Source organism: Propithecus coquereli, unplaced genomic scaffold (genome assembly GCF_000956105.1).
Source record: "Propithecus coquereli isolate 6110/MARCELLA unplaced genomic scaffold, Pcoq_1.0 Scaffold83, whole genome shotgun sequence".
Lineage (NCBI taxonomy): Eukaryota > Metazoa > Chordata > Mammalia > Primates > Indriidae > Propithecus > Propithecus coquereli.
The window spans coordinates 703,051-727,519 of record NW_012154507.1 but is presented as its reverse complement, the minus strand read 5'-3'; the positions used below and the strand labels follow the sequence as shown (position 1 = coordinate 727,519).

Here is a 24,469-nt window from a genome sequence, read left to right as displayed (position 1 = left end):
AGATAACCAGGCAGCAGGGATTCCTGTGAGCAGAAGCGCTCTGGCAGGAGCAGAGAGTGCCTGTAGGTCGGGGGTGGTGGGGGGAGGGCAGCTATGTAGAGATGTGGTTCAAAGCTGAAGCTGCTCCCCTTAGAAGTGACTCTCCACATGTGTGCTGCTGTCACATTTTATTAATGGGAAAAACATAGCTTTGCTACCACCGAGGAAAGCTATTGTTCCCTTAGTGACAGAATACAAGCTGAGAGAGTCGCACAAAGCAGTACAAAGCGGGTCTAAAACTTGCTGTGACCAACAAGAAAAGATGACCAGCAAGAAAGATGGTGTCAGTCTGGAACCTGAAAGAAGGTTTTCTCTGAAGTACACAGGAGAGCATGGCCCTGGCGACAGGCTCAACCTGTAGCCCAGTGCCAAAGAAAGGCCAAGAGGATGAGGAGGCCAAGCTCCCTGTGGCCTCTTTGATGGGTGCAAGAGGGGTTGTGTGGTGGTGATCACTGGCTGTTTCTGTGTGATTCCGAGTCTTTTAATCCCCTCAGACATGCAGTAAAAATTTCTAGTATTTCAAAGAACGCTGTGAATATAAAAATGAAAAAAAATTTGAGACTCTCCAGAGAGGGAAGTTGGGTTGTATTTTGTAACAGTGACACTGGGAAGTGACTGATGGCTTTCTAACAGGAGAATGACTTTATGGAAAAAACATGGCAGGAAGACTTATCTTGCAGTGAAATGCAAATTAGAATGAAAGGAGAGCGTGTACAAGCAAGGATAAGTTTATTTCAATTCTCCTAGAGTTTTCATTTTGAAAAGTAGGAAAAAGGCATATAATTTTCTACTTTTCAAAGACATTTCAAATGCCCTGTCTTCTACTTACAAAAAGAGTAATGGAAGTAAAAGCTAGTAAATATTTCCCCCAAAGAAAGTGTTTATATAATATTATTTCACCTTTACTTATTTTTCCTTTGTTCCAACTTCATAACATTTCAGCTGCGTGGCATTGGTCAAATTGCTCAACCTCTATAAATCTTCCTTTCATGATCTATAAAAGGAAGAAAATATGTCTGTAACGCCACTTCATTGAGTCATTCTGAGGATTTAACGAAACAATGCATATGAACCCACCTCTTCCTGAAAAATATGTAAAGAAAGTTTTTTGCTTGGACCTTCCTAGCTTTGGGAAAAGTACTTCAGACAGCCCCAGAGTGACTTAAAATATGCCCCAAATATGAGGGTTACAATCCAATTTCATGTTTTGTCATGGAAATCCTAAGAGATATCTCTAGGAAAACCTACAGTCTATCATGAGAAAGATTGAAATTTAAGGAACGAAGTGACTGGAAACTCATTTAAGAAGCCAATAAAATAAAACCTCATTGTTGAATGAGCCAATATGGCTCTTGGTGGTCCTGCTCAGACCTTGGTCACCACCTGTCTTCAGTGGGAAAATGGCACCTGCCTGGTATCCTTTGTAAAATGCCAACATCATCCATGAGGAGAGGGGCTGACACAACAAAGGTGAGAGAAGCAGACAGTAGCTGGTGGAGCTGCAAGACAAAGAATCACACACTCTTTTTATACTTTCTATGTGACCCCGAAACCGAAAACCCAAGGCCAATTCATCGGATTCCCCTAGCTGAATACAATGCCCATTTCTGCACAGACTACGTGTAGAGTGGGTTCAATAGCTCTTGTATAGAGAGCACCAGCCACCTAGTCTAGACACTGGGGGTGTAAAAATGGAATAAAAAACATCCTGCTCTGTAACTGCCAGTGGGACACTGCTCACATGTTCTGTCAGACTTTATCATCTTCCCTCCCAACTCTGATTTCTTCACTGTGTTCTTCATGTTCCTGTTTCTATGCCATTACCTACGCCAATCGCTCTGGCCAGAGCTGGGAGGTGAGTTTTGATTCCTCCCGTTCCTCTCCTTACTTCTTACAGATGTCAAGTTCTGCCCCTCTCCTTCCACAGTATCTCTAGTATCTCTCTCTCCCTACCATGTGAGGATACAGCAAGAAGGCAGCCGTCTGCAAGCCAGGAAGAGGACCCTCACCACACACTGAATTGCTAGCGCCTTCATCTTGGACTTCTCAGCTCCAGAACTGTGAGGAATAAATGTCAGTGTTTAAGCCACGGAGTTATGGTATTTTGTTATAGCAGTCTGAGCTAAGATGCTGGGACATGCAGTTACATGGCACAGCCTCCCAGGACAGAGGAGGGAGGGGAAGGGCAGAGAGCGGAGGGGCAGACTGAAGCCACCAGGCACAGACAGCTCGTAAGAGACAAGCAGGGTATGAAGCACGGCAGCAGTCAGCTTCACAAACCACCATGGTAAATAATCCAACCTGTGTTACTGTCTTCTGTGGAATTCTCAGGCAGCAAGTGGGAATATTACCATGTAATCATTTCCCTTTATTTCAGTAATTTAAAGAGTGAGAAGCTTGGAGCTTTTTTCTACTCCAGAGACCAGAGTACATTTGTGGGCCCAATAACATCTTTGCAAAACAGAAGAAACATTAACTATATCTTTATATTACCCAGGCAGAAGAATGCATTCTAATAAGCAATTGAGTGAAAAACCCTACTGTGAGTGAATTTAGTTTTCCAGAGAAACGCAGGGAACAGTCATGAATGTTTTATTAAGATGCTTCCTAATCATAAATGTATATCTGTGTCTTCACAAATATATGTTTTTAACACCACAATTCTCCAAGCCAGCAAACAACCCTGTAAAATTGGCTTTAATCCCTCACAAATGACTCAAGAGTCCCACTGAGGCTTTAGTGCTCATTATTTAGTAAACTTGTGAATCTGCGAACCAGGAGATGTGGAAAACCACAGCAACCAGGGGCAAGACTGGTGAGGTGGCCGGGTTTGAAGGACAACACTAGGAGCGGTGTGCAGCCTCCCTGAGCTCTGAATCCCCCTCCCTCGCGCTCAGCCCACTACACTTGACCGTGTCCTAACCACACCTCTCTCTTCGCAGACTCGGACTCAGTATAGGAACTTGCAGCCGAATGGGCTTCAGGAGTTTGCCCGGTCTAGTTCCTTGCTTTCAGACAAATTATCAACATTTCATACATGAGGAAAATAAGACCCGGAAATATTAATTGGCTTGTCCAAAGTCAGAGAGCTAATAAACAGAAGAAGAATATGTAGGACGAACAAGTCTGGAGATCTAATGTACAACATGAGGGATATAGTTAATAAAATTGTATAGTAGTTGGGATTTCGGTTAAATAGGTAGACTTTACCTGCTCTTGTCACAAAAAAATAACTGTGTGAGATGATAGATATGTTAATTTGCTTCACTATAGTAACCATTTTGCAATCTATATGTATCCCATAACATCATGTCATAAACCTCAAATACACACAATAGAATGTATTAAAAACAAAAAAGAAATAACTAGAACTAAAGTCCTGATCCTCCTAAGCACAATGGTTTTACTGACTCAATTTTTGCATAGTCTGGTTCTACAAATGGGATGAAGGAAAAGGGATTCCCTATACTTCTCTGATAACAATATTTATGACCATTGAAAATAGCATACTGAAACTGAAATTAATCTATAAAATTACACTCACTGATAAAGAAATTTCACATTTAAGCAAATGTATCCTTCAGAAAACATGGCGAAATAGTTCAGGTATTGTTTTCTGTCAGCACAGCCAACAAAGACCCAGGGTCCTTTTATTCTTTCCACCTCCTCATAATCATTAGAGAATTTGTTCATTTATTCAATGAAAAATATTGTAAGAACATGAGAGCAGGTGTCCACTGAACAACATTTATTATGCAGACAAAAATCGCATACAAAGAAGAACAAGCACAAAAGTCCTCTACTTAGAACCAATAAAAGCACGACATATAGAGCTTACTGTCACTTTGTTGTCGTCATCATCATCATCATCAAAGTCAAGGCAATCCCACTAGACACAGACAGCATTCTCAAATTCTTTCATGGTCCCTAATGGGTTTACCTCAACCCTAACCCTAGCTCTACACATCCTTGGATATTAAATGATGCTTGTCAAGGACCATCCCTGCTAGATAATTCTGTTATTTTCATTCTCTTGTGAACATCCATACAGATTTCCCAGGCCTCACACCCTCAGAGGGTCTGAGTCAGTGATCTGGGATGGAGCCCAGGCCTCAGTATGTTGTAAAAGCTCCCCTGGTGAATCTAACGCATCAAAACTCAGATGCCTGGGCTCTGTCCCAGAATGACTGACTCAGAATCTCGGGGGTTCAAGGTCTGGGAGATCTTTATTTTGAAAAAGCTCCCCTAGGCCAGGCGCGGTGGCTCATGCCTGTAATCCTAGCTCTCTGGGAGGCCGAGGCGGGCGGATTGTTTGAGCTCAGGAGTTCGAAACCAGCCTGAGCAAGAGCGAGACCCCGTCTCTACTAAAATTAGAAAGAAATTAATTGGACAACTAAAAATATATAGAAAAAAATTAGCCGGGCATGGTGGCGCATGCCTGTAGTCCCAGCTACTCGGGAGGCTGAGGCAGAAGGATCGCTTGAGCCCAGGAGTTTAAGGTTGCTGTGAGCTAGGCTGACGCCACGGCACTCACTCTAGCCTAGGCAAAAGAGTGAGACTCTGTCTCAAAAAAAAAAAAAAAAAAGCTCCCCTGGGTGACTCAGATACAAACTAAAAAGTGAGAAATGCTCTCCTCAATTGACAGGCATAAATCTCTCCACACCCTCAGGAGACTACAGTGGAGCAACAATCTATGTTAAATGAATATTTGAATGCAGACTCCAGCCATGCCCACAGCTAGCCTCCAATTGGCTTTCCAATTTGGATAAATGCTAAATTTGCTCCTTAGGGTAGCTGTTGAGTGTATTTAAATATACCACAGAGATTGCATGCACAACTCTGATACATCTCTTCTCTTTTCATATAGTCACAAATCACTTTTATGAACACTAGCTTCACACCAAATAATAAAAATGCACATTAAACAAGAACACAAACCAAGCAACAGCCTCCTTTTGAAAAAGCGTTTAATTTTACCACAAGAACATTTTTTGTTCCCTTTCTTTTCATATGCTAAAATAAATCTGAATCTATTTACAAAATCTTGTGCTGAATTAAGTGAAACATAAAAGAAACAACACTCATTGTTAGAAGTCTATAAATTAAAATAATAACAGAGGCAGACTTCGAACTCCATTTAAGATGAGAGCAACCTGACATTTCAAGAGGAAACACTTTCCCAGAGAACAAGTCACCAAGCATGACATCTTAAAACTCCAGAGTACAAAATGTCAACACCAAAAGGACTGAGTTGGTAAAAATTGAGAACGAGTGGGGCCTGAGAAGTAAAACCTGTTTCAAACAAAACAAACTACTCAAGATTTTGCACTTCACTGAATAGCTGCAGCACATCAGTGTGCTCATTTTTAATTCCTTCACTACAAACTCATTTCCTCTACTTTGTACAAGTCCTAACAGTGAGCTACAAAAACGTCATACATTATGGAGTGCAAATAGTGTGAAATCCTACACTCACAGAGTGGTCCAAAGTGGCAATCATTCATTCCTCTGTTTTAAATACAAAGAAAAACATGCTTTTTGCCTACAAAGTAAAATGATGACAGTTGCAAAACATCCCAGTAGAGCTGGTCCCTCCTCTCTGCTGCCAATGAAGCGAGGGGAGACACTAGGATGGATATTAGAAAGGACACTGGTATAACCAAACTATCTCTTGATTAGCGGAAAGTCCCAATTCAGTGGAAGAGCAACATCATATTTACTCCAACTAAAATTAGATCAAATCCTCCTTGTCCAGCATGTCAGTACAGAAAGCTGCCTCTTGAAGAACCAAAATAGAATGGTTGAAGAGTGAACAGTCCAACATGGAAGTCGCTCTTTGCTGGGGAAACTTTTCTGAAAACAGAACCATTATTATACATTGTGCCCACAGGGCAACGCATGCTTGGGGAAAAGGGCCCACTCCATCTCCCTCAGATGCTGTAATCGTATTGTTCCTCCTTATTAAAGATCAACTTATTTAAAAGACCACAAAGTCCGGGTACGTCTTACAGGATGTCTCTAGTTAGGCCCTGTAGTTCACAAGCCACGGTAAAACCACATTAACCACAGTAACCTTCCAACAATGCGAAGTCAGATAAACTAATGGATGGGGAATATAGTTAGAATTCAGGCATAACAGAGAAGTTTACACACACCAATAGTTTCTAGCTCTCCCAACCCCCAAGACTTTCTCATCGCTCCTATAAAGCAGAAAATGACTGATTTGCATTTCACACCCTCTCCCTTCTTTTGTGCTTCCTCATTGTTGGCAGAATAATACTCAAAATATGACTGACAAGAAAGAGAAAGAGGAGCAAAAACATTCTGTAATATTTCTGTCATGTAATTATCTACTAGAGACTCAACCATCGGCTGGAGAGAAATGCTTTCTCTACTGCTGTTGACACCTTGGAGTCCTGGAGGACAAGCCAAATTCGACATTCCTAAAACCTCATTTACCACTGATCGCCCCAGAATACCTCCCCTTCCAGTGCCCTGGTCTGTCAGAGTTGCCATCATTCTGCCATTAAAACCTTAGAGTGACCCTTGGCTCCTTCTTATCCTGACATCAAGCCACATCTAGTCTCCAGGTGATTTTAACTCTTCTTCCTTCAGAGTCTCTCAGATTGGTCCTTTCTTTTCATTTCCATCGTTTAGGCTGACAGTTAAAGAATGAGCAGGAATTTTCCAAGCAAACATGTTTGGAAAACATTCCAAGAAACAGAGCAGTCTGCATCAAGACGCAGATTGTGAGGGTGTGGCAGCTAGGAAGTACTAGTGACCTGATACTGTTGCACTCCAAGGTGGCAAGCAAGGAGGTGAGAAGGGGGTCTAGCAGGAAGGGCCTTAGATCCCCCAGTGAGAAACCTGAACTTTTTCCAGCAGCCAGTGTTTTGAAGACTTCAGTAATTTGACTAACGCCTTATCCACATACCACCCATATTGCTCTGATTTGCTTAATAGTTTATCTGTGAATTGACTTATTTTTCCATATTAATCAATTTATTTAACATTGAAATTTTAACTCTTAAACATTTTATTATGAAAACTTTCAAATATCTACAATAGAGGCAATAGTATAATAAATCTACATGTACTCAGCAAGCAAATATCAACCCATGTCTAATCTTGTTTCCTCTACACGCCCCGAAGCACCGCCACCTCCAGCAACACACAGCACACTCCCACTAAATGACCTTCAGCAGATCATAGACCCTGTATCTTTTCATTTATACACACATGTGTACCTCTAAAGGAGAATTTTTTTCTTAATATAAATACAGTACCATCATGACACCTAAGAAGATTAACAATAATTCCTAAATATCATCTAACATGTAAGACATTAAAACTTTACATCACTTTTATATATAAAAAATGAAATAATTTGCCATAATTCTTTTGAAAAAATAATGTTATTAAAATTATGGCATGATATGCTTGTAATTGGAACACTTAGCTTAAGTCCTGTTCTCCTTATTAAAAATGGAGATTAGAAGGTGTCAGATATACTAATCTTACACATACACTTCCTCATTGTCAGAAGCAGAAGGATTGAAAGGGAATTTAAAAAGGAACAAATTTCTCACTGTGTAATTAAAGATTATTTAACGCCATGTCTGCGTACCACTCAAATCATCTTTCATTTAACTAGAAATATTTGTCTCACACGTCAGGAGACACTGTTACAAGGAACAGGGAATCATCCAAGAATTCTGAGCTTGATGGAATTCATGATTTGGGGAAATTGTTCTGGCAGCAGCAAGAACAGAAGGGAGCTATGGTGGAGGAACAGATTAGCCTCTTACTGTGTCCCACAGCTTATCGATTTGCCTCACTACTTCCTGAGAGCTTATTTGGCCCTAATGGGTTAATTTTATTAGTACTCTAATAGGGAAGCATACATACTCACATACCCGTGATCAAGAATAGACCTCCTCCATTGGAAAGGTTGTTTGCTTTGACTGATGTCGCAGCTCCTGGGGGAAGGGATGCACATGGGTGCAGGGAAGGAAGGGAACACAATATAGCCAACTAGCTGATTCAAGACTTACAGTCAACGAGGTGATTGATGCCATGGCCAGATGGCCTTCACATCCACACCATCATCTCTTGAGCCTTCACTGTCACCCCTCCCCCACTTCTCCAAAGCCAGTCTTCCCTGGAAGGGGCTTTATTGCCAGGCCCCAGAGCCTCCTTGCTCATAGGCACTCTCTTCTTTGCATAAATTACCAAGCCTTCAAGAAATGCCAAAATATAATATTTTTCAGAATATTTCTCACCTCCCCCCCAACCACAGTCAAATACCTTCGTGGCTCCCCTTTCATACAGAGAAAGCTTCACATTCTTTGACATGTTTTTCTGTTTTATAGTTACCGTCTTTTGCCATATCCTATATCTACAACTTGAATATGAGTCCCTGTGTTTTCATAGTGTTTCAGTAGTTACTCAGTTCTTTCTATGAGCAAAGTACTATGCTTAATGCCAGTGCTACCAAGACAGCTAAGACAAAATCTATGTCCTTGGCAATACACAGGCCAGTGGGAGAAATAAATGAATAAACAGAGGGATATAAAGCAATGTTCCATGATAGAGATTCCATGAGCTCAGATGGAGTAAGAACCCACTCTTCCTGGGCATGTTCTGGGACGGTAGGCAGGACAGAAGTGAGGCTTCAAGAGCAAGTGGGAATTCACCAGGTGAGCAGAGAAGAAAGGTATCCCCAAGAATAAACCCAAGAATTCCCCAAACTTAGCTTGTTCCCAAAATATTCTATGTGCTCAAACTGTCTTCTAACCAGGGGTGGCAATATGTATGTCTAAGAGTTTCAACAAAAACTTTGATCAAAACTTATAAAGGAAAAGAAAGGAGTCAAAAGAAAATAGAATCAAACTAACTTTTTTACATCTTTATGAGCTTTTGCTGTGTGGAATATAATTTAATACTGTCTCTGCCTTCAAGGTCCAATATTTGTTTAAATGCAGTCTAGCTGAGGAGCTATATAAATATAAAAGCAAGGAAAGTTAAAGATTTGACAGTTCAATCTCACAGCAGGAAAAAAGACATAAGTAGCACATGATCAGGTGCCAAAATAAAGGCAAACATGAGAATTTTTTTTTTTCAGAAAAAGGGAAGATCACTTTACATTGTGGATCAGGGGAATCTTTATGGAGATTATAGATGTATACAGAGAAGTACAGAATATGTGCTTAGTGAAAGGCAGAAAAATACAAGACTAGTTCAGGGATTAGTAAATCAATCTGTTTGGCTGGCATAGAGAATTTGGGTGGGAATAACACGAACAAAAGAACTAGAGAAATAGGTAGGGATGACTTTTGAGGATGCCATATGTACCCACACATAAAAGCAATAACTACTTGTTGAGCACCTATTACCATAAAGATACCCAAAAGTTATGTAAACTGATTCTCAGATAAGGACACAGGGGATTTAGAGAGGTCAAGTTGTTCATTTAAGGTCGTTCTGGAGATATCTAGATCAAAAGACAAATGTGGCTCCTGACCTCTGGGGCTTACAATCTAGCATCCTCAGAGCTAGTAAGTGAATGAGCTGAATTCAAACTCTGGGCTCCAAAGCCCAGGCTCATCATTCACCAACACTTCTCTGTTCCTGTTCAGCACCAAGATGGGTCAAATGGTAGAAAATCTCACTCCCTCTTCACTTCATATCCTTTAGTTGATCTTTATATAACAGTGATGGCAGTGATTCTTCTCCTAGCCTGCATCAGAATCACCTGCTGGGCTTTTTAAAAATGCACTCGCCCATGACCCAGCTCCAGACCTGAATTAAAGCCCAGGTATCTATATTTTTTCAATATTCCACAGGAGATCCTGATGCACAGCCAGAGTTAAGAACTTGATAGATACTCCATAGTCAAAAACATGCCCCAAACTTCTTACCTAAGATTTAAATGAAATCTACACATGCACATTTTAGTTTTCTACAGGCAACCCAGATGAGTGATCTAATAATGATGCTAATAATAATAATAACATTAATACCTTTTATTGAGTGCCTACTCTGCCCCCACGCACTGTGCTAAAAATGTTTTACATATGTTTTCTGATTTACTTCTCACAAAATCCAAAAAGGAAAGAATTTTTAATATTCATATTTCTAAAGTCACGAAGCTAGACAGAAGAGCTGGAATTCAAACCCAAGAGTACGTTGGTGCAAAATCAATGCTTTTCATAGCCACTTTACTATGCTGCCTCCCAAAACTGAGGATAATCATTAATTAACTGAATATTTGATTGGGCACCGTCTAACGCCAGGCATTGCTGTGCCCTCAGTCACATACAGCATAAATCAATACCCACGCACTGCAAAGTAACAGCATATTTACTTGAGTGCCAATAGATCAAATTTATCACAGAGACCACACCAAATAGGCTAAAAATAGAGTGAACAACAAGCTTTGTTACCCGGCAACTTAATAAAGTAAGGATTTCACTATCAGAAAATTGGGTTTTCTAGAGAGGGAAAAAAATACAAGCTCTAGTTATAGAAACACTTATATGAGGCTTTTAGAAAATGATCTTTGACTCTGATTTCCAAGAGTCTAAGCTCTCATCCTCATTCATTTCAGGGAGCTGAAGGTTAACCATCGGATCACTTAATCATTATTAATTTCAAAACAGAGACCCTATACTCATGATTGAAGACCACCTAAGTATCTTTTGGTATCAGTATTTCTCAATGCGTTGCTATATAATACTCAAATATCCCAAAAGAATGAATGTTTTAAAAAGAGCAAATCATATGTTCATTTCTTTCCTGTCCATTTTAAGCCTGTGGTTATTAATCTTTTTAGGGCCATGGGTACCACTGAGAATCAAGAGAACCTGATAAAACCTCTCAGAAAAGTGCACATCAATCCATGAATAATATATCTTTAGATTAAGAATCTCTCATCTAACGAACGACTTAATTTATTCCTTTTTCATTTAATTTTTAAAAATGAAAGCTTACTCTTTCAGACACTGGTGGCAGTAGGGTAAGCTCCATGTCCCCCTGGAGCTCATTTACAGTCTAGCAATCTTAGTTACTACCAGGCTTTGCAAAGGAAAATATATAAGAAGCCATATTATCGTTACCAGCAACATGTACACCATGAAAACCTAGCTGTACAAGGCATGGCTAATACCTGGACACCAGTCAGAACACAGGGCTGAGCAGTAAATCAAGGGACATTTGAGCCCCAGGTGATGGGAGATAATACCAGAAAGGAAGCAGGTTGTGGTCTGGAATCTGGCAATACATAGAGAAGACCAGGTGAAAGGCACTGTGGTTCACTGGCAGGTCTCTCATCCCTAAGAAGACCTGGGCTGGGGATTAAGACAAAGCACCAATCCCAGGTGTATGAGGCAGAAAACCAAAACAAAACAGGGATCGATGTAGTGGGTAACTGGTAACACAACTTTGTCTTAGAGAGCCCGACCCACTCACTGGCGTTGGAATATGGAAGGGGTTTGGTCACATGGAAACAAGGAAGACCCTGCATTTGAATGAGCACAAAATCAAAATCAGACCTTTGACAAGCTAATAGGATACTGAATCTGAGAGCCACTGGCCTACTTCCTCTCAGTTCCATCCAATCTCAGTGCTCTAAAGGTAGAGAACTGGTGCCGGGGACCACGGTAAGGTGTAGTCCTGCAGGTGAAGGTCAAATGCTTAATTTCAGCCATGGAGATTCTAAATCTATAGGGATTAGAAGCCAAGAAGATTTTTGCAAGTAGTAACCACATTGCACAAGATACTTTCCATTATACTGAAAGCCTGGTATATGAGTCTACACAAACAAAGGGGATGGAAAGCTAGGATAAAAGATCAGCTCAATACTTAAAATTCTTTGTCTGCTGAATTCCAGGCATTGTGATATTTAGAAATTAAACCAGGGAGATCTTTGAAACACTGTTATTGCTGTGTCCCATCAGACGTTGGCAGTAATAATGATCTATTTTCTGGTTAAAGCAAATTCTTCATAATAGGTAATTCTGTACACTGAATTATTTCTCTCATCCCTCTCTCTATAACATAAATTCTGGGCTATACATGGTTTATACTGAGAATGTGGGAAAGAGTAGAAAAATAATCAAGTTTTTAAAAGGTAATAAATACTCTAACAGTAGACAAACGACATGGCCGACGGCTCACCTAGGCCATTAGAAAAAAACCACAAAATATTTTTTGCCTTCGCATTTTCATGCATGCCCTTATATATCGGTTCATAGCAGTTAAATGAGGAAATTTTTCATTTCTCCCACTCTGCAATGATGCAGAAAGTCAAGCCAGCTAAACTGAAAAGGAGCAGGGTAAAAAAGGAGGTATCCTGGAGTGCCGGACATATTCCATTTGCCTCTTTAGACCCATTCTGCAACCTTCTCCACCCTGTTCTGCGCCCTCTAGGCTGAGCTACATGAGCTCCAGCAATGAGACCCCTTGCTTTTGGCTTCCGTGATGTTCACCCCCTGAAGGAGATGGAAGGGAGAGAGGAGAATGACATGGAGATATCCGTACCCCAAATACCCCCTGAAAGGTCATGGCAAACTGCAAACTTCCTGCACTCAACACAGGTGCTGTCGGGCAGCCCTCTCCACACAACCACCCCTCTTTCCCCATGGTTCGGGAGTTTCTCCCTCCCCTTGCACTCTCACAGCCCACTACTACCAGCCCAAAGACTTCTATTTCTTCTGGCTTCTCTACACCCTTCCCATCCCTCCTCTATTACCTAGTCTGAGTGTGTATCTGTTTCCTGCCAGGACCCTAACTGAATATTGTCATTTCAGAGCCACCTCTCCAGCAGGTGGGTGTTGGAGGGTAATGTGACTTCCACTGGCAATTCTATTTGGATTGATGTCAGAAAGTTTTAGTCCTAGGAGTACTTGGGAGAGGGTTTGTTATTTCCACTTAGCCAAGCACCCAAAAGGCAGGGCCAGATCTCCCTCTTCCCTAAATCAGCTCAACAAGCTGAGAGTGTCTGGGTATTGCAAGGAACAAAAAAATCATCTCATGTAAACTACCAGAAACTCCCCAAAACAGAGCAACCAAGAGAAAGATCTAAAAGGCTGGAGTAGAAAGATTTTGCAGCATGACTTATCCCCATTTGGGCTTTTTCCTAATGTATTCAAAATATTTCTCATAATTTTATAATGAAAAATTTTAAAACTGAATTTGCACTTTTTATTTGTCAGATTCCCAAAAGAGTGAGAATATGATATTCCTGCAGCACACTCAGAACCCAAAATAATTTGAAATGCTCTGCAGGATGTTGTAACCTCCTGGTATCTTCTTTTAAATTCTGTTTTTCCTTTTGGTCTTCATCAAGTAGTCAGAGACTTTCAACTTTTATTGAAGACAGGAATAGGCAGGAATAATTCATTTTAAAAGGTAAATGGTTACCCATTAAGCATAAATATTAATACAAGTGATTTAAAATTTTTTAAAACCCATGGATCTTATTAATGTCGCATCTGAGAAATTGGAAAAGGCCCAGCTAAAGACATTCATCCAGAAATGTCAGAAATGCATGTGGTTTACTTACAATGGGGGTGAAACTAAAGATGCTCAAACTCCAACTGGAATGAGGCATCATTACAGCCACCCTTGACTTCCCAAGTGATAGTGGTCTGAATCGAGGTGTGTGGAAGTCTCGGCAATGTGAGTGACAAAGGGAAAGACTATGAGACCAATAGGGTCAATATTAAAACAACATTGGACTTCTTTTTTTGAAGAGGACATCAACAACACCAGTAACAGCATTCCCATGATTTAAATCATAACTAGGGAAATTTCCTTAGGTATCATAGGAAGCACTGACAGCTAAGACTGATGTGTGACTATAATTCCACAAATACTATTCCGTTGTACTATGCCAGGCACAAACGACTCAAAAATATAGACAGCTATCCTTGGCCACAGGAATAGACAACTTCCTCTCTTCCCATCTACTTAATAGGCTATTTCCTTTTAACTTCTTGATGTAGGAAATAGAGAATAGAAGACTTCTCAACAGGTACCAGAAGGATAGCCTCTCAAGGTACCCAGGTACCTTGAAGGAGTCAGTAGAGGTTAACAAACCGGCAGTATTTTCACAGCCTCCTCCCTCTGCCCCTAGGAAAGTGAGATTCCAGACATCAACTAAACCTAGCTTAGTAGTGAAAGTCTCCCCTCCCCTCAGACACACACACACACACACACACACACACACACACACAATCTCAAGGCCTCTTGTTCAATCTCTCCTCTTCTTTCCAAAAAGAGTCTTCAGCCACAGAATCAGGTTGAGGTAAAATTCAGACTTGGGGGAGAGGAAGACGCTCCACGCACGTCCCAAAGGAAGCCTTTTACCAGAGCTGTGCATTGCAAGCTAAGGGCACCCTGCTAAAAACAAAGTGAAAGTTTATTATTTTCCTCCAGAACTTAAAGGAGGAGGAGGAAGAGCTCAGCCATGGGAGGATGTGAATTTTACAATTTTAATTGCTCGTTACTCTCCCTAGGGGAGAGTATGAGTTGGGGAGGGAAGCAGCGCTGGGTTCAAATTCTAGCCCTGACACGGGGTAGCTGTGCCCTTGGACCAGGTAACGTCTCTGAGCCTCAATTTTCTCATCTGTAACATGGTGATAATAACACTCACTCCACAGAGTGGCTGTTGAGTTTTAATGAAATCATATGTGCTTTTGCTTTGTGAAGTATAAAATGCATGCCACTCTCAGATAGAGGTTGTAACATTCTTCAGAATTCACGTCCTGAATCCTGTGTGCTATAAGTTAAGATGCCTGCGATTTCTTTCAATGTGTTTGTTTTAAGTCTCATAAACATTTAATCCTTATTCAGTCCTCAAGCATTACTCTGCAAACAGTTCAGCCTTGCCTTGGTTTCCACTATGACTGTACACAGTATGTATTTGGATATAACTTTCTATTAACAGCCACAGGAAAGTTAACTGTTTGCTAAGTTATAGCATAAGCTGAGATTCCTGTTCCCGATTTTCTTCCCTAATAATTTTTCATGTGCCAGATGTTATGTGTGCCAGGGTTTTACATGCACAAGCTTTACATAGAGTGTAAAACTTTAAAGAGGATAGAACTCTAAACAAGTGTGTTCTGCACTTAGCTTCTATTTTCCATCCTTTATCAAGTAAACAAATCAGGTTGGGAGAAGCACCTAAGTCCAAAGTCACAGGGCATATCCCCTTCTCTTCTTCCTGCTTTTTTTCCTAGGAGAACAGCCCAAAGTCATACCGGGAGAGCCACCATGAAATTATGTGCCTTCAGCAAATATAATCAGAATATAACAGAGGTCAAGATAAGTAATAAGGCCATTGAAGACAGCTTTATTAAAGACTGCACAAGGGACTGAGAGTGGAATTAACAACATCTGGAGTTAAAATCCAATTGCATCATCATCAAAATAAGCCCCCGAAGAGAAGTGGGTGACATGTCCAAATCAGAAGACTCATCTGAATCATTCTGAACTCCTCTCTAGGATGAAGGTCCCACCAATTCCAACCCTCTCTCCATTCCATGCTTCATAAAACTAATGAGATTCCTTTCACATGGGTACATTTTTATATTGCCTGAATATTGGGCCAAGTGTGTAGGGGTAGCAGATTATTCAGTCCTGCAAAAACAATAGACAGCCCCCCAATATGTCTCTGAGTGAAACTACAGTTGTCCTTCAGAGATTCCAGCCCAAGTCACAGGACAGTTTTCATTGTATTTTAGCGCATGGTGTAAAATTATTGAGATCAAAATGCATTTTTGTTCCTGAAAGTCTTCAGTGGATTTTTTCCTAAAATTCACTTGCACATACAGCTTACAGATTAGATCCACTACTAATATACATAAGGTCACATGCTAAGACTTTAGTGGTCAAGAATTTTTCTTGAATCAATACAGCTGATGGGAAACAATAGTTGGAAAAATCTCAAACGAATTCATGAGTTATTAATAATGATTTTACCCAATGCTTTCAGAGCTCAGAAATGTATCAGAGTGAGATGAAATGTGTCAGGGGGCTATGGACAGAGGAGGGGAGCACACATTCCAGGCCCCAGTCTAAACCCTCCTTGGTCTCCAAAATGACCCTGTGCAGAGATCGGGGAGGATATGGACACCCAGCTTGTGCTAAGAAAGGGAGAGATTATTCCCCAGCCAGTGCAACTCAAAGTGTGCTCTGCAGACTGGGCTTGGCCATGAGCTGTTACCAGTCTGTGACAAATATAGAAATTGAGAGTAAGCATTGAGAAGTTTTCATAGCAAGTTGACACTATTTTGATAGTTCAGTGCATAATCATTTTTTCTAATATTTTATTTTTATTGATTTTGCCAGAGTTTTGACCTATGACAAGTTGGGAATTTAAAAATACAAACTAAGCGAGGCTGACACGTGCCCATAGTCCCAGCTAGATGTGAGGATCACTTTGACCAGGAGGTCAAGTCCAGCCTGGACAACATAACAAGACCTGATCTCTAAAAAAATTTAGGTAAATAAAAACACAAACTAGTTCGGTAAAGAACCAGATAGTTAGAGAAGAGCCACCCTACACCCTTGTTCATAGTTTTGGCTGCTCATCAGAACCTCCTTACGTAGCTTTAAAAAGTACTGATGCCAAGGTGTCAAACCCAGAGAATCTGTTTTGCTACGAGATGCAGCCTGGACATTGGGTTTTGTTTGTTTTTTTAATTCCCAGGTGTTTCTAATATGCAGTGAAGTATTTGAGAACCACTTTCCCCATACCCACAGGGGATTATGGGATGCACTTCAGGGCTAGTGAACTGGGAACACACACAAAAGTTATTCTTTATCTTCTATTACTTTGAAAATTGGAAAAATATTTTATTATTTCAAATTACGTTATAATGGAGTGTTTCATTATAACTAGGGTAAAATGGACCAGGATGCTACAATATATAGTCCTGTGCACTACAATTTTTAATGTAAACTTTTTATTGCAATATAACATGCATACAGAAAAGTGACAAGCCTTAAGTGTACAGCTTCATGCCATTTTTCATAAAGTAAACACATCTGTGTAACCAACATTCAGAGCAAAAATCAGATAATGCACAATATTATTTGCCCCCATGTTGTGACATCTAAAATAGCTTCCCACTGAGAGGAAATAAAGATAATGTGCTCTGCCACTAAGAATATGCCATTTATCTAGGTTTATAGTAAATCTAACTCAAGTTGGAAGATTTCAAAAAATAGAAATAGAAACTACAATAACTCTTTCTGGTAAAGATGGCAGATTGAACACACACATCTGTATTTGCTTATTCAGGAAATTCCACTAAAATAACAATAAATGAGCTTTTTTAAAGGCATAAATCCACAAGAATGGGAGAATCAGGAGAGAAGATAATTATAAAATTTTACAAGCTAAGAAGTAGTAAATGACTTGTCAGGCCTGAGAAAATTGAAACCTAAGCTGAGGGTAGAGAAAATGGAAATTAGCTCAATTTACAATGCAGAGTTTTCCAAACCCTGGAATTACGGAAGCAGTTACTACTACAGGAGGGGCAGTGGTGAGGCTCAAATCAGCAGTCTCGTTTACATCTATTGATTCCCACCTTCATTCAGCATTTGACTATGCCTCCCTTCACTCCAGCAAAGGCTAGAGGTTTAGTCTCTGGAGAGGCTCAAACAGAAGTCTACAGAGACATCAGGCATGGTTGAAGACTGGGGTACCACATAAAATTGTGAAAGAATTAAGTGAACCTATATATACTGCCAGTGAGACACCCAGGCTTCTTTACTACTTGACGCTGAAAATGCCAGTGGTCAGCCAAAATATTATAAAAGCCTTCTATGACCTAAGGGAACAGATCTAAAGAAAATGATACTGAAGTATCCCAAGGAAAAAGCCCAGCTATTTGACAATAAAATCATAACAGACAAGCCCCTGTTGGGAGACAATTCTCTATGGGTCTCTCTTCTATTTCTACACACCATGTGCAGGCACTGACAGCTTTTTGTTCCAGACTACTTTTTCCAGAGCATGTACAGTGAACAGGTTTGAAAGGTAGAGATAAAGTCTCCTTCAGGAACAGAAGGCAGGTTTATTTGCTGACAGTTCCCTCTGGCGCAAAAGTTGGGTAGGTTTGTTTGTAGGCCATTATAAACGATTGGGATTTTCTAAGCTCAGGATTCCTCAGCTGTGATACAAAACTACTACATACTGAAGATCCATCTTGGTTGCTCCATGTTGTCCCTGTAGAACTTGGGAAGCAAAAGGAACCAATGTGTACATGAAGTTCATGCTGCTCACTAGACTATGAGTAATAAAGTCCTTTGCACCTGACCCAGGAGTCTCGTGTTTTCTGCTAGCATCTATGAAACTGTAGCATGCTAACTTATTAGCTTGAAAGTAGGGTAAAATCCCAGACTCTTCATGATTCTTGACTACCCCAGCTACTTTCAGAGATTCCAGTTTTTGAGCCCTACCATCTAGAATATAAGCAGATGGACAAAAATCATAAAACATCCAAGAATATTAGCTAGTAATGAATTTTTTAAAAGTAACATGGAGGAAACAGACCATTCAGGGGAAGGAAACTTAAAAAATATATAGTATTAACATCCTCAGAGAGATAAGAGAAGCTATTACATCCCTAAAACAAGAACAAAATGCCATATTTTAAAAAGAAATATTCAGAAAGCAAAAGATAGTTATTAAGACTTTAATAAAACTTTAAGTGAAAAACTTAATAGAAAAGTTTGAAAATAAAGTCAAGAAAATCTTCTACAAAGTACAACACATAGGCCAAGACATGGAAAACAGGAAAAAAAGGTTAGAACCAGGGTACTTCTTTGGGGCATAACCCATTACATCAGAAAAGTCACCTTTCAATTTCCTGTTACATAAGAGAATAAATTTCCTTATTGCTTGAGCCAATATAAGTTGAATTGTCTTCACTTGCAGTCAAAAGCATTCCAGCTGATTGCTAAGCAAAGAATACACTCACACCTGGGAGCCAATGTGCCTTGGTAAAGGATAAACTGGTTCGTGGTCTGGAGCAGAAGATAAAAATGGAAGCAGTGCCTTTATGAAATAAAATCCTCTCCCCAAACTTGCTCATTTGCCATAATTTTGATACAAATATTGAAGATACCAGAAGCTATGCTATTTTCCTTCCACAAACAACTGGGTATTTCACAGTGCTTCCAACTCCTAATTTTCTGTGTGTGTGTATGAATGACATTGAAGGAGAAAGCCTATCCTGTGAACCATTTAGGAAACATGAAAAGTTGCAATGCCAAGCAAAACCGTACTTGGGGAGAGAAGTAGGTTGTACTGCTTTGGTGACACACAGTGTCACACATCAGTGTAACTCACTACCTTGAACATCAGCATGTAGTGGCACCAGAAATATTGTCAATAATCCTTCAAGAAACATATTCTACTGTCTTGAAAGTCAACTTCATCAGAGACAGGGTCCAAATTATCACCTTCTCAAGAATTTTTTTGTCAAGAAAAGTGAACAGAATGTAGAGTTCTCCTTGACTACCTGGTAGCTTCTGCGCTTCTAGAAATCATGACTTGAAATCTTTGAATGGCATTTGGGAAGATAATGTGTATCATCTTTGAGAAGAAAATAGCAACCCACTCACAGACCAATTCAGTGAAGAGAAGCTTATTCACAGCTTTGCTTACTCTATAGATATTGAGCATGATAAACTTTTTTTTTTCATTTAAAGCTTTACCGTCACCATTATAATGCAGCCGAAAACCACAAGTTTTTCTGGAAATGCAGCTCCTCTGGAAAATAAGGATCCAGAGTGGCAATGTATCATAAAATGTCTCCATAAACAAACAATCTCAAGGTACCTAGATATATTGCAGGATGTGTTTGAAGGCCAATATTTCTTGGATGACCTTAAAATTGAAACATCCATTCATCATCTTTTCCCTGCTGACAAAGACAGCATGAATGGTGCAGACCTTGCCTCAAAGATGATCTCATTGACTTGAGTACGAATGAAATTATGTGACATTAATTCAACTTGAAGAGTCTTCAGGAAATCTAGTGTTTCCTGATACAAGTTCACCCTCTTCCTGTAAAATAATCTATGAGATCACTAATTTCATTCGCTACCTCATATCCTTATGAGTCAAAGTTTTTAGAAATTATTAAGATTTCCATCACATTGAAGTCAACTGGATGTCAAAGATGAGCTACACATTGCCATGCATAAGATCACTCCAAATTTTTAACTCCTTATTCAATCCAAACCACAAGAGCTTTCTCACTAAAATTTACTTTTGAATAAAACTAAAGTTCATTATTTTAGTTAACAAATTTAAATTATTCCCATTTTTCCATATATCACCATTAAATTTTGCACATGTCATTATGAAATAAAAACACAGATAGAATTCAGTGGGATTATCACTTTTATACCTGTACCTGTGAAGTCAATTTCCAGTGTAATAAACTGCATGAAAATATTTGGTGTATATGTGCATTTGGGAGGAAAGTAGGTAATTCATAGCTTTATTTAGATTTTCAAAGATTTCTGTGTCCCTTAAAATGTTAAAAAGTAGAAATGCTAAAATCCACTGTTCTACACTATAAAACGATCTCTAAGATGGGTGTGCAATTACAATGTCAAGTCGTAGGTCAATTCTAACGTGAATTGAATCCTTTTTCACCTTGAAAAACTAGTGTTCAAATTTCCAAATGTGATCTGATCCAAGCCCTACAATATCTTCCAGGAAGTTCCTATAAAATTGAAATTATCCTTTCAAGCTCAATGCATTAAAAGCCTCCCTGAGAGACATGACAAGTGAACACAATATGGTTTCATGGATTGGGTCCTGGAACAGAAAGAGAGCCTTAATGGAAAAACTGGTGAAATCCAAGTAAAGTATGGAATTTAATTAATAATAATATATCAATATTGGTTTCTTAGTTTTAACTAATTTACCATGGTAATGTAAAGTGTTAACAACTGGGTAAACCGAATGAGGGGTATACAGGACCTCTCTGTATTATCATTGCAACTTTTCTATAAATCTAAAAATATTCCAAATAAAAAGTTTATTTTTTGTCCTAGAATTCAGATTGCAACATAAATAAATAAATAATAAAAAATAAAAAGTTTATTCTTTGAAGAAAAATCTACTTGAAATTTTTAACAAGTCATAATCATTCGTTCAAAAATTATTCACGGAGTGCACAGGCACTGTGGTTTGTGCTGGGCATGCAGTGCTGAGCAAAATAATCCATCCCAACCCTTAGAAGTCTAGCGGGCAAGAAGGCATTAAACAATTACAAAAATGAACATAAATGCAATTGCAGCTTGTAGTAAGTGGTATAAAGGAAAAGTACATGAGATGATAGAGATGCAGAGCAGGAAATGCCTTTCTGAGGCGGAGACACTTAATATGAGACCTGAGGGATGACGAGGAGCCAGACAGGTAAGAGGGAAGAGCTTGCTCATCAACCCAGAGGAATGAAAGGGTCTGGAGCAGGAGCCAGTAAGACCAAAGCATAATGAGGGCATGGAAGTGTGGTGCCTGCTGAAGAGCCAGACCAGGTAGGATCTTGTAGGCTGGGTTTTACAGTTTTCCAAAGACATACAGTAGACCACTGAAGACTTTAACTGGAAGAACGGCATGATCCAGTGAGAGCTTTTCAAAGACCAGCATGGCTGCTACGTGGATGTGGCCCAGAAAGGGACAAGACAAGCAGCTTCTGTACATAATGGTAGTAAAATTCAATGGAAATCAAGCAGGTGGGGGGGAGGAGGGAATGGGTTAATTCACACCTAACAGGTACAATGCACAGTATCTGGGTGATGGACAGACGCACTTATAGCTTTGACTCAAACTGTACAAAAGTAATTCATGTAACCAAAACGTTTGTACCCCTGTAATATTCCGAAATAAAAAAAAAAATAAAAGACAAGCAGCTCCATCCACAGGTGCTCACAATTTTTAAAATTCTCAACTTCTAAGCATCTAAATAATACTGTCATTTTAGATGTGTATACTACTCCTTTAGACCCTGTAACCGTAACTCCAGCAGGGAAGATGGTGCTCCAAATTGCTCCCAACTCACTCAGTCTGGATCTTTAATCTAGAATGCCTACGTTTAAACATGGGTGTCAACAAAAACACAAGCTAGATGCCAAAGGCACATGACTTGGAGTTTAGTAAGGCATCAGCAGCAAAAACCTGCAGACTCTAACACCCTTAGGAATCTCAGCTTTCCAAGGCATAAATAATTCTTAGCATGTCTGGTTTTCAGGACCATAAAACCATTATCGACACCTCACTAGTGCTATCTTGGCATCAGCCCAGGTCTGAATATAGCAAATCCCACCCAGACCGCATAATAGTGTAATTTCCAATCCCTGTTTAAAATATACAATGTTAAGCGTCATCCTCAATCACTGTACATTGAGTCTGAAGGACCTGGTGTGTTGCCCTATGTGACCTAGAAAAAGAAGTATGTCTTTCAAACTTGATATAACCAGTGGCACTTCAATAAAGCTTATTAAGCAGTCTGCAGTGCTGGCCGGGCACTCTTAAACAGAACTCGCAGGGACTTATACTCTAAACAGACACCTGGATTTTCTCAGTTTGTAGGATTATACAGTAGCTGTAACCTCACTAAATATTATCTAGATCCACTGTAAGGGCTATCAGGACCAGAAGAAAGAACAGATTGGCTCTTGATTGAGGCCTATGATTTGATATAAAAAAATTTTATGCAAAGCTCTGTGAACCAAATCACTATTAAGTTGATGTCCAACCAATTGCTCTTTTTCTCTGGAAACTACCTCTTCCCCCACAGTCCATAGAGTAACAGGAGAGAGCCTCTGGCAACCATGATTGGATAACTTAACTCTACCCCCAACAACTACAACCAATAGGATTAAGAGTGTGCATATGACATAAATTGGGCCAAAGCCTCCCTTTCCCTAGGAATCTGGATTTAGAAGTAAGAGATTCTTCCTCAATCTGTCTGCTCTCTTGAATAGAGGACACTTAAACACTGGAACTGCTGGCAGTGGCTATTTTTGACCATTTGGACAAGGAAATAGAGAAAGCCAGCCTGCAGCAAGAGACAAGAATGGAGAACATGTGCCAGAAAAAAAGAGATGAAAGACAAAGAAAGAAGGCTTTCTGCTTTTCCTGCAACCCTCCAGGACCTGCTTCCAGCTTACACCAGTTTATCCCTGCCTTTAAAACCCATGAGAGATTCCTCGGTATCCTTTCAATATATTCCATTTTGCTTAAGCCAGTTCAAGTGGAATCCTATCACTAGAAACCAAACAAAATACCACTAACACTCCAGGTCTCTTCATTTTATTTAGTCTCAAATAACATAGAACCAGTTTGCCCAAATTACTTAAGCCAAGATCTCTGAAAGGAGAATCCAATCCTAGCCTCTCAAAGCAGATAAACAAAAGATGCTTATCCTAAAATGTTAGGTGGAAAAAAAGCAGGGCACAAAAATCATATGTATATCAGAATTATGACTACACTATCGTTTATATCTGTCAATAAATCAAGAAGTGGTATCTCATTGTGGTTTTGATTTGCATTTTGCTGATGACTAGAGATGTTGAAGTGAAGTCGTATATGCATTAGGAAAATTGGAAAGAAATTAACTAAAATAAAAGTAGTTGTATTAGGGTGACAAATTATTTTCCTTTTCCTTTTCCTTTATATTCTTCTGTGTCTGGAAGTAGTTAAATGCTTTATAACTTTAAAAAACTATAACTCTGAAGACTATGTAGAAATATGCAAATGTGTTTATATCATAATTACATATTTTTAAAAATAGAACATGAAATAGCCTGTCTGTTATGTTTGCTGCTACGTAAACAGCCAAAAACAGAAGTGTCCCTTTAATGCTCCACATGTGAAAGGAACAATGCTACTTCCAATTGACTATTCCCAAATTAACACTAAGCCTTCACTTCCTCCCTACCTTTTTGCTGTCCCTATCCCATCTTCACCCCATCCCACCCCAAGCTACCCATCTTCAGCTGGGATTCTACCCTTCCCTTCCCCTACTCTCCTCTCAACCCTCACTGCATTTTGGGGCCTGGGTATCTGCATCTCCAGACATGTAGACCTATCTTGTCACTCACTCATGTTCTAGATCTGTCTCTTCTTTTTTAGATTAGCCCATTTGGAATAAACTCATCACAAATGGCCTCCAGCTCATTTTAAATGAACTATCCCTACAGGCAATTCAGGTAGGACTACCCCTTTTGGTAACAGCATCAGGCAAGTCAGAAATGGTTAAAAAGTATTAATAGAAGGCAACATCCAAAAATAAAAACCATTGTGAACTCGGACAATTTGTAAATTGTCTTTAACATTGCTGTGACATAATTTTTAATAACAAAAATTCAAAATGCAATATTGAATATAAAGGAAAAA

At 39.6% G+C, this 24,469-nt stretch overlaps 1 protein-coding gene across 1 annotated transcript in view; it reads right to left on the bottom strand.

The window, feature by feature from the left end:
• SLC35F4 (solute carrier family 35, member F4) overlaps positions 1-24,469 on the bottom strand; it is a 221,937-nt gene that overhangs the window by 188,923 nt on the left and 8,545 nt on the right. The window lies entirely within an intron of this gene.